Below are 13,421 nucleotides of genomic sequence, written 5' to 3'. Positions count from 1 at the left end.
ATGGCATGCAACGAGGCTTCTACGATCTCAGCAGAGGAGGGTCAGCCGACCGAGCTCTCCCTGTCATAGTTCACCGTGTCACACGCCACGAAGAGCAAACAAGAGTTAACACCCAACATCTCGTGGAGGTTGGTGCTACCAGCCAAGTCAACTCCGTTTGCATTCGCCGGTTGGACGACGACCACGATCGGACTCGAGACCGCACCGAGCTTCTTCGACGGGAAATGGCTGCAACCCGAACCGAAGTGCAAGAACTCCGAGAGCACCGAGCCGCTCTAGAGGAACGTCTGGCCGAAGCCGAGCGCCAAGCGGCGGAATCCCGAGCTGAAATAAGGAACTTCGTGTCTACACTTCGTGATTCTCAGAGCTTCAACCACTAGAAGTAGCACTTGCACTGCTCGCTCCAGTTTAATCTAGTTTTGCGGATAAATATTACTGTTATTTTCTAGTATTTTACGACCGATCTCGCGATTTAAGTGTTTACGCTTCCGGGATCAGTTAGGCGGTCAAAATTTTCCCATGCATTGTTGTAACATAGACCCCTAGTCGGGTCAAATTTTCCCCAATATGTGTACTAAGTTGCATCAATGAAATTGACACGCTATTTGCTTTACTACATCAAATTCATAACATGAACTACTTTTATTGGTGACCAACCTATGATCGCCCGAGGTATAAATCAAAGTTATATGTAATTGAGACCATGTCGACCTAGAAATGGTGGTCCCGCCTTGGATCCTGTTCCTTGTTTGGTTGTGGGCCCAGGGCAGACCTATTAGATTCGAAAGTTTATTAAATCTTGATTACATATAAATATTGTACATCGAGCGATTGTTGGATGGACCCGGTATGGATACTACCACAGGCATTTCATGAAAATCAATACTACCAAAATTCATAAAGTCTATATTTCATTGTTTATAGACTTCTAGTATGAATGAATTCTTACAACACTCTTACAAGTCGGAATCATGATGCATATAAAGAACTAATAATGTTTAGTTAACACTCGACTTGTATCAAAGACTTATTGTCTTTTCATTCTTGATTTTGGCAGAAAATGCCACCCCGTAGAAACCCTAGGCGCGGCGGCGCAACTGGGACTGCACCACCCCCACCATCACCTCCTCAGTTCGACTCAGTCATGTTCCAGGCTGCGGTGGCGGCCGAAATAGCAGTCGCGATAGCTCAAATCAACCCCACTAATTATGGCGGTGCGGGTAGTGGTGCCTCGAATTCTAACAACGGGGACGGTCAGGGACGCTCGAGAGAGTGTACCTACAAAGACTTTACTAACGGCAAGCCCAAAACCTTCAACGGAAGCGGAGGCGTCATAGCGTTGCTACAGTGGTTCGAGAAAACCGAGACCGTTTTTGAAATATGCGCATGCCCTGAAGCAAGCAAGGTCAAATTTGCTGCATGCACATTCTCTGAGAGAGCCCTCACCTGGTGGAAGGGCCACGTCAAAGCACTAACGCTCACGGTGGCTAATGCAATAACATGGGAAGATCTGAAGACCATGTTAATGAAGGAGTACTGCCCCAGGGGCGAGATACAGAAGATGGAAGAAGAATTTTGTGGTCTGAAAATGACAGACTCTGATATCCTGTCGTACACCTCAAGATTCAGCGATCTAGCCATGCTGTGTCCCGGGATGGTTCCCATCGAAGGCAAAAAGGTTGAAAGGTACATATGGGGACTATCTCCCCAACTTCAAGGACACGTATTGGCCTCAAAGCCAACTACCTTCGACAGTGCCAAGGAACTGGCACAACAACTCATCGACCACAACGCCAGCCATGGCCCTGTGTCTACCACCTCCAAGCAAGCGAAAGGGGGAAACAACAAGAGGAAATTCTGGGATAAGAAGAAGGGCCAATCTGCTCAAGACCCTGCCAAGAAACAACAAGTGGTTCCTGTGCACGCTGCCACAACCACTACCAACCCCACTCCGATCAGGCAATACGCCGGGAACCTACCCAAGTGCAACAAATGCAGCTACCACCACAACGGTGCTTGCCGTGAAATGCATTGCACCAACTGTAACAAGAAGGGGCACACTGCCCGATTCTGTAGAACACCAGCCCAACAAAACGCACAAGCTGCCAACGCCGGAGTAAGCCGAACCTGCTATGGATGTGGAGAAGCAGGACACCTCAAACGTAACTGCCCAAAGGCAAGAAACCCCAACCCCGACGAAGTGGGCAGAGTTTTGGCAATAGGTCACGAGGAAGCCGTCGTAGATCCGACTGTGGTTACCGGTACGTTCCTCCTCAACAATACATACGCATGCATTCTTTTCGATAGTGGCGCGGAGAAAAGCTTCGTGAGCCACCAATTTAAACGCTTGCTTAATCAAACACCACAAACACTAAAAGACACATTCACCGTAGAAATGGCTAATTGAAAAACAGAGAACACTAACGACATTTACATCGGGTGTACCCTCATCTTAAATAATCATTCCTTCCAAATAGACCTTATGCCGGTCACCATAAAAAGTTTCGATGTTATCATTGGCATGGATTGGTTATGCCCTCACCATGCTGAAATCCTATGTCACGAAAAGGCCGTTCGCCTTAATCTGCCGAGTGACGAAACTCTCGTTGTCTATGGCGACAAAACTAGCTCAAACTTTCAGATCATCTCCTGTATCAAGGCTCAAAAGTATCTCCGCAAGGAATACCACGCCTTCCTAGCCCACGTCATAGATAAGGAGCAAAGAGTGAAAGACATCAAGGCCATTCCGGAGGTCTGTGATTTCCCTGATGTATTCCCAGAAGACCTTCCCGGAGTGCCCCCTCCTCGACAAGTCGAATTCCGAATCGACTTAATTCCTGGAGCTACCCCCGTAGCCAAATCGCCATACCGTCTAGCCCCAACCGAAATGCAGGAACTGTCCAGTCAACTGAACGAACTACTGAGCAAAGGCTTCATAAGACCAAGCTTCTCGCCTTGGGGAGCACCGGTTTTGTTCGTCAAAAAGAAGGACGGATCGTTCCGCATGTGCATTGACTACCGTGAATTAAACAAACTCACCATTAAAAACCGATACCCTTTGCCCCGAATCGATGACCTGTTCGACCAGCTTCAAGGGGCAAGTTTCTTCTCGAAGATTGATCTTATATTTGGGTACCATCAACTACGAGTTCAAGAAGATGATGTTCCCAAGATAGCCTTCAGAACGCGCTATGGTCACTACGAATTTGTGGTGATGCCCTTCGGCTTAACTAATGCACCCGCAGCGTTCCTGGATCTGATGAATCGGGTGGGTCGACCTTACTTAGACAATTTCGTGATTGTTTTCATCGATGATATACTAGTCTACTCCCGAAGTAAGGAAGAACACAACCAACATTTACGTCAAGTCCTAGTGACGCTGAGGGCGGAAAGATTGTACGCAAAGTTTTCAAAGTGTGAGTTCTGGATTCGAGAGGTGAATTTCCTCGGACATGTAGTCAGCAAGGAAGGAATCCATGTTGACCCTTCGAAGATCAAGGCGATTGAAAGTTGGGCAGCACTAAGAACACCCACGGAGATCTGATAATTTTTAGGATTCGCCGGTTACTATCGAAGGTTCATTCGAAACTTCTCCAAAATCGCAAAGCCACTCACCACCTTGACTCAAAAAGGAATGACTTTCGTCTGGGGGGATAAGCAAGAAGCGGCATTTCAAACACTAAAACGAACTCTATGTAGTGCTCCGATCTTGTCCTTACCAGATGGAACCGAAGACTTTGTGGTTTATTGCGATGCGTCAAACCAAGGTCTAGGATGTGTGTTAATGTAACGAGGAAAGGTCATTGCCTACGCCTCAAGACAACTGAAGACACAAGAGGTGAACTACACGACGCACGACCTCGAGTTAGGAGCAGTGATTTTCGCCCTAAAAATCTGGAGGCATTACCTTTACGGCACTAAGTGCACTATCTTCACCGATCACAAAAGCCTTCAGCATATTCTCAATCAAAAGGAACTCAATATGAGACAAATATGATGGGTGGAATTACTAAATGATTACGAATGTGAGATTCGTTATCACCCCGGAAAAGCCAACATGGTTGCGAACGCTTTGAGCAGAAAGGAGTACTCGGGCTGCCGAGTAAAGGCATTAACCATGACCATCCACTCACACCTGTCCGCACAAATCAAGAAAGCACAGGAAGAAGCCTTGAAGCCAGAGAACATGGCAGGTGAACCATTGGGAGGAATGGACAAAAATCTTGAAGTCAGGGATGACGGAGTTCGTTGCCTCATGAACCGGATCTGGACACCGAAATTTGGTGGATTCAGGGACGTTGTCATGAACGAAGCTCATAAAACTCGCTACTCAGTGCATCCCGGCTCAGAAAAGATGTACTTAGACCTCAAGAAGTTGTATTGGTGGCCGAACATGAAAGCCGAAAAAGCTACCTTTGTGGGCAAGTGCCTGACTTGAGCCAAGGTTAAAGTAGAATATCAAAAGCCCTCGGGACTACTACAACAGTCGGAGATACCCGAGTGGAAGTGGGAGCAGATTACGATGGATTTCATTACCAAGTTACCTAAGACCACGGGTGGACTTGACACCATTTGGGTAATCGTCGACAGATTAACCAAATCCGCACACTTCCTACCAATAAAAGAGACTGACAAAATGGAGAAGCTGACAAGGATCTACATTAAAGAAATAGTGCGCCTGCACGTAGTACCAATATCCATTATCTCCGATAGAGATAGTCGGTTCACATCACGATTCTGGCAGTCACTGCAGAAGTCTATGGGAACTAGACTAGACATGAGTACAACCTACCACCCACAGACTGACGGGCAGAGTGAAAGAACCATTCAGACGTTGGAGGACATGCTAAGAGCTTGTGTGATAGACTTTGGAAAGGCTTGGGATACTCATTTGCCTCTATATTGAGTTTTCCTACAACAATAACTACCACACTAGCATCAAAGTTGCTCCGTTCGAAGCCCTCTATGGCCGTAAGTGCAGGTCACCCCTGTGCTGGGCTGAGGTGGGAGATACACAACTAGCAAAAGGGCAAGTCCCTAACAGCGCACTTACTGGCCTGGAGATCATCAGGGAAACAACTAAAAAGTTCGTCTAGATTCGAGAACGAATGAAGGCTTCGCGAGACCGACAAAAGAGCTACGCGGACAAGAGATGGAAACCTTTGGAGTTTCAAGTTGGGGATCGTGTACTTCTGAAGGTATCACCTTGGAAGGGACTCATACGTTTCGGAAAACATGGGAAACTAAATCCGAGGTACATCGGACCATTTGAAATCCTCGCCAGGATTGGCCCGGTGGCATACAAACTACGATTACCACAGGAACTCAATCACGTTCATCCTACCTTTCATGTGTCAAACCTGAAGAAATGCTTGTCTGATGAGACCCTTGTCATTCCCTTGGAAGAAATTAAGATCAATGAGAACCTCCACTTCGTAGAGGAACCTGTTGAAATCATGAACCGAGAGGTGAAGTCGACGAAACAAAGCCGCATTCCCATCATAAAGGTCAGGTGGAACGTCAAACGAGGACATGATTACACCTGGGAACGCGAGGATTAGATGAAACATAAGTACCCGCATCTTTTTCCTAGTCCATAAACTCTGTCTTAGATTAAAATTTCGGGACGAAATTCCCTCTAACGGGGGGGATGATGTGACAACCCGATATTTCGAGTCAATGTATGTTCGAAAAGTCAAATATTATAAACTATTTTGAATCAATAAAAATAGCGTCAAAAATGAAGTGTTCTAAAAACTCAATTGGGATACAAAAGGTGATAGATATTGTAACAAGGTTTTCATAAATATAAAGAACACTGAAATCTGAGTTATAACGAAGAAGTTATGACTAACCAAAATTCACGACAAAGCCGGTAAAACACGGTTAAGCGTAAAAAGTGAAATTACAATAAAATACTTTTTAGCCCTAAGTATCTAAACGAAAGTCGTTGATCATGTTAAAATGTGAGCGTACATAAAAAGAACGCCCAAATCTGACTTCGTATAAGGAAGTTATGATTTTTCTAAGTTTCAAGACAGCAGTAGACAACTAAAAAATTCAAATTTAAGATCGAGCGATTTTTAGCCGACGCAACCTAAACGAGAATTGAAGATCTCGACGATAGTGGTGCAACGGTAAAAAGACAAACGAAAACCGACATCAGATGAAGAAGTTATGGATTTTTAACGGAAATATCCTAACCCGGCCTGTTAAAAATATAATATAAAAAACTTAAGTCAAAATTAGCCGACGGAGTCTAAACGGAAGTTGTAGAGCATAATCTCACCTACGCGTGGATATAAAGAACATCGAAATCGGAGCTCGTATGCGAGAGATATGAATTTCTGAAGTTCGGGCACGCAAACCAACCTTATCCGAAGACTCACGACGTGAGCAAGAGGTTCATGACGTGAGCCTATGACTGATGTGTGCCAGAGCTAGACCACCAGGCGTCGCGTCTACGGACCAAACTCACGACGTGAGTCATCCCATACTCACGACGTGAATCCCGGAAATTTCATCCTATAAATAGAAACCGAGGGTTTCGGGTTTTCTTGCTCCTTTCCCTCCTCTTTCTCACTTCTACTCTACGTTTAGCACCCCGAGAAGACCCCGACCCTCCGGTTACATATCCAAGTTCCGACGAAGGTCCGAAGCTCCGAGAATACCAAGAAACTTACCACTTCCTGGTCGAAGTGCTTCCCGAGAAAATCTCGTTTTCTTCAAATCACCATACTTCTAGGTGAGTTCATACCCCTACGCTTTTCCGAGTTTTTCATGTTTTCGGGGGGGGGGGGGGGGGGAGGGGAAACTGTAACAACGTAAATTTTCAAAACAATTTTTCATTTTTAAATCATACTTTCAATCACAAAACATAATGTATCCACTGTGTCATAACAAAACATGTCCCAGAATCTCAATAACATAGACTCCATAAGTGTGTACGGATCATGCCGGCGCCTTACCGCGATCCTCGCTAGTACCTGAAACACATATCATAACAACTGTAAGTATAAATGCTTAGTGAGTTCCCCAAAATACCACATACCACACATACGCCTTTCCAGGCCATAACTCTGTAGGATCTTCCGATCCATGTGTCTCAGGGACCTCCGTCCGAAATCCCGGTAGACCTTCCGGTCCTACCCGTATCGACCTTCCGGTCCGTAACCTCTTGACCTTTCGGTCCATATCATCTTGACCTTCCGGTCCATATTATCTTGACCTTCCGGTCCATATCATCTTGACCTTCCGGTCCATACCATACATAACATACATTGCACATATATATCACATAACCGCATATAGCACATACATCTCATAGCATACAAGACCTTCCGGTCACCCATATCACATAACCGCGTATAGCACATACATCATAGCATACAAGACCTTCCAGTCACCCATATCACATAATCGCGTATAGAACATACATCATAGCATACAAGATCTTCCGGTCACACATAGGTACCCTTCCAGGTACAGTATAGCGAGAAGACTCACCTCGAGTAACTCGGTAATCTCGAACTCGGTAAAATCTGCTCTAGCCTCTGCCTAATCACAAGAAATAAGCACTCTAATCAATACAACTCTCAAGGCTAGACTATTCCCTCTCTTAGCACTCTCAAAAGGCTAAAAGACCATTTTACCCCTCAACGGTCCTAAAAGTCCAATTGTTTGACCAAACCCTAAAAGTCAACAAAAGTCAACTCTCCGGGTTACGCTGCGCGTACCGAACCTGTTCGCTGGGCGTACCCGGTGACCTCACAGAAACGGGGAACGCGACCCCCTACGCCGCGCGTACTGGGATTACGCCCAGCATAACTCCCAGTTTCAGACTCCTTAGCTTTTGGGGTCTTAAACAGTTAAGACACACGTCCAACTTTTAGATCTGACTACCCCTTAGCCTCTTAATCCTTAAAGTTAGTGACTTTAAGCCTTTGCATGGCTGGACAAGTCACTAACACCCATAACATTCCATTTCCCAACTCTAGAAAGCTCATAACTCAAGCATGACTTCATTCCAACGACCAAGATGGAAACTTTATGGATCTATAACTCATATATCACTGAAAAGGGACAGATCTAGGTCCATGGAGTCCTTTATGGTCATAAAGTCTCCATCTTTGGGACTTTAACCCTAGAAATGGTCCATGAAGCACAAATCAAAATAACAAGGAAAGCTTTGAGCTTTATACCTCCAAGTGAAGCTCTTTCCTCTGTAGAACTCAGATCCAAGGCTTGTACTCCAACTTCTAGCCTTCACAAGAATCTCCTCTTCTTCCTTACTAACACACAAAGGCACTTTAGCTCCAAAAACACTCACACAAGCTTAGAACGAAGGTTGGCTCTCTTTTAGGGTTTCACTCACTCAAATGGTGACTGAGGATAAGGCCATAACCTTCTTTATATAGGGCTCAAGTCTAAATTAGGGTTTTGCATCTGGGCCGGTTACGCCCAACGTACCTCTAAGGGTCCGCATCCATTTCAAGCGCATGAGTACGCGCATCGTACTCTTGAGTACGCCCATCGTACTCATTTGCTACAACTTTTCACTGAAGGGCTAACTTTGACAATTTGACAAAAGAGAAGGGTTAAATAGTTGTACCTGGATTTCGGGATGTTGCAATTCTCCCCCACTAGAACTAGACTTCGCCCTCAAAGTCTCATGCTGTAAACATCTCCGGATGCTGCTCCCGCATCTCTGACTCTGTCTCCCAAGTCAGCTCAGACCCCCTCCGATGTTGCCACTGAACCTGAACCAGGCGCACCTCCTTGTTCCTCAGAACCTTGATCTTTCGATCCACAATCGCGATTGGCCTCTCAGCATAATTCAGGCTCACATCCACCTGAATATCCTCCAGTGGTACCACCGCCGACTCGTCGGCTATACACTTCCTCAACTGAGACACGTGGAAGGTATCATGAATCTGGCACAACTCTTCAGGTAGCTCCAACTGATATGCTACCTTGCCCACCCTCGCGGTCACCTTGAACGGACCGATGTACCGGGGCCCCAGCTTGGCCCTCTTCCTGAATCAGATCACTCCTTTCCAAGGGGACACTTTTAGGAGTATGAAGTCCCCCACCTGGAACTTCAGCTCGGATCGTCGCCGATCCGCATAACTCTTTTGACGACTCTGAGCCGTCAGTAACCTCTGTCTAACCTGCTGTATCTGCTCTGTCGTCTGAAGCACTATCTCAGTGCTACCCGTCACGCGTTGCCCTACCTCTCCCCAACAAACAGGAGTCCGACACCTCCTCCCATACAACAACTACCTCGGCCCAGTGACACTCAAGTCACGAAGTTCGCTTAACCCTAAGTGAATGCTACCTTCCCAACTGGAGATCGACTCAACGCCGACCTCTATCATCTGATACCCATCGTTCCATGCAACTTGCGGTACCACCCGTACCTGAGTACTGACCGATATAGGTCTAAGACATCATATGACAACAATTTTCCTCAACATGGAATCCACCTCAGAATCCAAAATCTCATCTCGCCTATCCAACGCACCACCAGAGACAAACTCAACTCGAGAGTTTGGTCCATCCAAGAGTTGGAACCACTCGTCCCAACGAAGCACTCAACTCAGAACTCATTTCTCGTAACCCATGCGTACCTCACTTATCGCATTCTTTCGGATTGTGATGACCACACCTTACTCCTGACCATAATGACTCCCTATCATTGAGGAGACCCTGGTCTCGCCCCTGGTCCAACCACCAGGTGCCCAAAAACTCATAAATTAGGGCCATCCCATGCCTAAAACTCTTCTGCACCATGCTCTGATCAAAGAGTACTTTATAATGACAACTTCTCGCTGACTAGCATGAACTACGTTTTCCCCGTAGCATCACATAAACTTCTCATTGACTGGTGAGTACTACGGCTTCCTGCGGTATCACCACAACCCCTGACTAGCTAGTACTACGGCTTCCCATAGCATCATAACAACCTCTGACTAGTGAGTACTACGGCTTCCCGTAGCATCATAACAACCTCCGACTAGTGAGTACTACGGCTCCCCGTAGCATCACAACAACCTCTGAATAGTGAGTACTACGGCTTCCCGTAGCATCACAACAACCTCTGACTAGTGAGTACTACGGCTTCCCGTAGCATCACAACAACCTCTGACTAGTGAGTACTACGGCTTCCCGTAGCATCACAACAACCTCTGACTAGTGATTACTACGGCTTCCCGTAGCATCACAACAACCTCTGACTAGTGAGTACTTCGGCTCGCCGTAGCATCACAACAACCTCTGACTAGTGAGTACTACGGCTTCCCGTAGCATCACAAAAACCTCTGACTAGTGAGTACTACGGCTTCCCGTAGCATCACAACAACCTATGACTAGTGAGTACTACGGCTTCCCGTAGCATCACAACAACCTCTGACTGTAATCGTCATTACAAAACACCCTTCCCCAGCAGCTCCTGAAGCTGCGAGGATAACTCCTGCGTCTCTGACGGCGCAAGGCGATAAAGCGCCTTGGCGATAGGTGCTGCCCCCGGAACCAAATCAATGCGGAACTCTACCTGCCTTTTGGGAGGCACACCCGGCAACTCCTCGGGAAAAACATCCGGGAACTCACGCACTATTGGAACGTCATCCATCGAACTTGGCCTCCCAGCGGCCTCTCGTGTGTCCATCACATAGGCTACAAACCCGCTGCAGCCCTGCTGCAAACTCTGTCTCGCTCTGGCGGCAGAACAAAACGCCTACCCACATCGGGTACCCTCGCCGTACATCGTAAGTACTCCCCCACTGGGGTCTTGTATCGTCACCAACTGTCGCTCGCAGTCTATGACAGCCCCAAATCGGCTCAACCAATCCATGCCCACTATGACACATACGTCCCCCAACGCTATCGGGACCAGATCTATCGGGAACTCAACGACGAAGATCTCGAGTACACATCCTCGAATCATATCCGTAGCATACACCGCTCGCTCGTCCGCTATGGAAACCCGCAGAGGTCGACTCAACGCCTCTCGTCTGCTACTTATGTGCCGACTAAACGCAATCGACACAAATGATCGACTCGCACCCGAGTCAAATAACACTAAGGCAGGTACAGAACTCACAAGAAAAGTACCAGCCACGACATCAGGTGCTGCGTAGACCTCCTCCGCAGTCAACTGGAAAGCTCTCCTGCGAGCCTTCGGTGCCTCGGCCTTCGCTGGCCGAACCTCGGTAACCCTAGCAGTAGGTGCAGATCCCTGTGCTGATCCCTGATGTAGCTGCGGACACTCGCCTTCCGATGGCCAGTCTGGTTGCAATGAAAGCAAACCATAAATCCCTTGGGGAAATCCTTGGCGATATGCCACTCCTTTCCATACTTGTAGCAAGCACCCGATCGACAGACCCCATCATGTCCCTTGCCGCACTTCCCACAAGTGCGGCCCTTCTGGCCTCCAGATCTCGTATCAGCGGACTTGGCCCGCTTGGCTGCCGGTTGAGACTGTGCCGGCCGCCGATCCATCCTCTGAGACTCGGCCTCCTCCCTGGGCTGAGTCTCCAACTCAATCTCCCTCTTCCGGGCATTTTCCTGAAGCTCAGCAAATGTTTGGTAAGTCGAGTTCGACACGAACTCCCGTATATCCCTCCTCAACACGCCCAAATACTGGCTCATGCGTGCCTGCTCAGTAGACACGTGCTCAGGGCAAAACATCGCCCTCTCATGAAACTTCCTGGTAACCACAGTAACCGAATTAGTACCCTGCTTGAGGGTCAAGAACTCCTGAACCAACCGTTCCTTCTCCACAGGGGGAACATACTCATCTCTAAACATGATGGTGAACCTCTCCCAGGTCACCGCTGAAATCTCTGCAAGAGTGAAGCTCGCCGTCACGAACTTCCACTAATCCTTCGCTCCCAAGCGAAGCTGGTTCAACGCGAACCGTACCCTCAGATGCTCCGGACATGAACACGTGTAGAAGCATCCCTCTATATCAGCAATCCATCTCATCGCAGCGATCGGATCCTACGTCCCATCAAACTCTGGTGGCTCCGTGTTGCTAACTTTCGAAGCAACAACGAGTCACCTCCCTGAGGTCTTGCAGCAGCCACTGCTGCAGTAGCTGCAGCAGCCGCAGCCTCAGTCACCGCTGCATACCGCTCATCAAAAGTCTCAATCAATGTGGTCTTGCTAGACCCAAACATCTCCGGAATCTCGGCTCGAATTGCCGCTGCCACCTCATCGTGGATCATCTGACGAAGCTCCTCGTCACTCACGCCACTCGGCTCAGGTCTGTGACGTGTCCCAACCATGATGTCTCTCAAATACAACATAATAATATCAGAGACTCGCTAGAGCATACTTGCACTCGATAACTCAACCCTACTTGCTCTCTATTACCCAAAGGATTCTTACTTAGAGTGCGCACTGCTCCGGTGTCTTCAGTAGTACGGGCCCTATACTACCGTCCACACCGCATCAGTATTCACCCTAAGTCCTCCTCCTTGGATCCTAGATCACAAGTACTCTATATCTTACTGGCATAGGCTACCCTTCGGTAGACCTCTCTTCATCTCCTCACTGCTACCTACTCGCTCTCAAGCATCACATAGCAGCAAAATCCTTCCTAGGCTAAGGCATCACAAATCAGGCCACTCTAGTCCTAATATGAATACCTAGCCTACTCTAGCATGCATATCATATCATAACATATCTCATAACACATAATGTATGGGTATTTTGGGAAATCACCGTTCAGGCGCTGGCTGATCGTACACACTGCTTCCTTCTGCCTTTCTCAAAATCTTTTACTCTTTTACAAAAATTGTTTATTTTATGAAAAACTTTCTCAATTCCTCAGTTTGAGTTCAGATTCATCCGAAGATGCACCCGAATCCCTCAAACCAAGGCTCTGATACCCACTTGTTACAAAGTAAATTTTCAAAACAATTTTTCATTTTTAAATCATACTTTCAATCACAAAACATAATGTATCCACTGTGTCATAACAAATCATGTCCCAGAATCTCAATAACATAGACTCCATAAGTGTGTACGGATCATGTCGGCGCCTTCCCGCGATCCTCGCTAGTACCTGAAACACATATCATAACAACTGTAAGCATAAATGCTTAGTGAGTTCCCCAAAATACCACATACCACACATACGCCTTTCCAGGCCATAACTCTGTAGGATCTTCCGATCCATGTGTCTCAGGGACTTCCGTCCCAAATCCCGGTAGACCTTCCGGTCCTACGCGTATCGACCTTCCGGTCCGTAACCTCTTGACCTTCCGGTCCATATCATCTTGACCTTCCGGTCCATATCATCTTGACCTTCCGGTCCATATCATCTTGACCTTCCGATCCATACCATACAAAACATACATAGCACATACATATCACATAACCGCATATAGCACATACATCTCATAGCATACAAGACC

This window comes from Lactuca virosa, chromosome 5 (genome assembly GCF_052849685.1).
Source record: "Lactuca virosa cultivar CGN04683 chromosome 5, Lactuca_virosa_CGN04683_v6, whole genome shotgun sequence".
NCBI classification, from domain to species: domain Eukaryota; kingdom Viridiplantae; phylum Streptophyta; class Magnoliopsida; order Asterales; family Asteraceae; genus Lactuca; species Lactuca virosa.
This window is presented reverse-complemented; position numbering follows the sequence as displayed.